This window comes from Abramis brama, assembly GCF_963993115.1.
Source record: "Abramis brama genome assembly, chromosome: 15".
Lineage (NCBI taxonomy): Eukaryota > Metazoa > Chordata > Actinopteri > Cypriniformes > Leuciscidae > Abramis > Abramis brama.
This window is the reverse complement of record NC_139977.1, coordinates 16,580,554-16,581,270: the sequence shown is the minus strand read 5'-3', so window position 1 is coordinate 16,581,270 and position 717 is coordinate 16,580,554.

Genomic DNA, 717 nt, shown 5'->3' with positions numbered 1-717 from the left:
TATACAAGGCATTTACAGCACTTTCTGCACCCTCTAATTGCTACATACATTAAAAAAAAAAAAAAAAACGTAATTTATGCACCGCATATTCATGTTTTGTAAATGATTAGTTAATCATTAACTAATCAATTGTAAATGACTTACAACTGAATATACAAAACGTACATACAATAATGAACATATCACTTATTAATCATTTATGAACGCATAGTCATGTTTCGTAAATAATTAGTTAATCATTTACTAATCACTTGTAAATGACTTGGAATTTACAAAACATACATAAAATGTTAGTATATCACTTGATAATCATTTATGAATGTTTTGTAAATGATTAGTTCATCATTAACTAACCACTTATAAATGACTTACAACTGAACGTTATTATAAAGTTACCGTATTTTGATATTGTATATAGTATCATGGTATTGTTTGGTTACTACAGTATATGATATCTAGAAGAACCTGCAAGTTCTTCTTTGCAAAGGAGAAATCTCTTATAAATTCAGACTTCAGTCTCAATCTAGTAATGGTAAATAAAAGTTGACAACCAACATCAAAAATTATTTTATTATGATTAGCTCAAAACTTCCATTTAAATTATTTACCCAATTTTGTTCTCATTCAACAAAATGCTGAAGTTATTTTAATTAGTACATACCAAAATCTCATCTCAGCAATGGAAAAAACTTTATCAAGTACATATTTCACATGCCT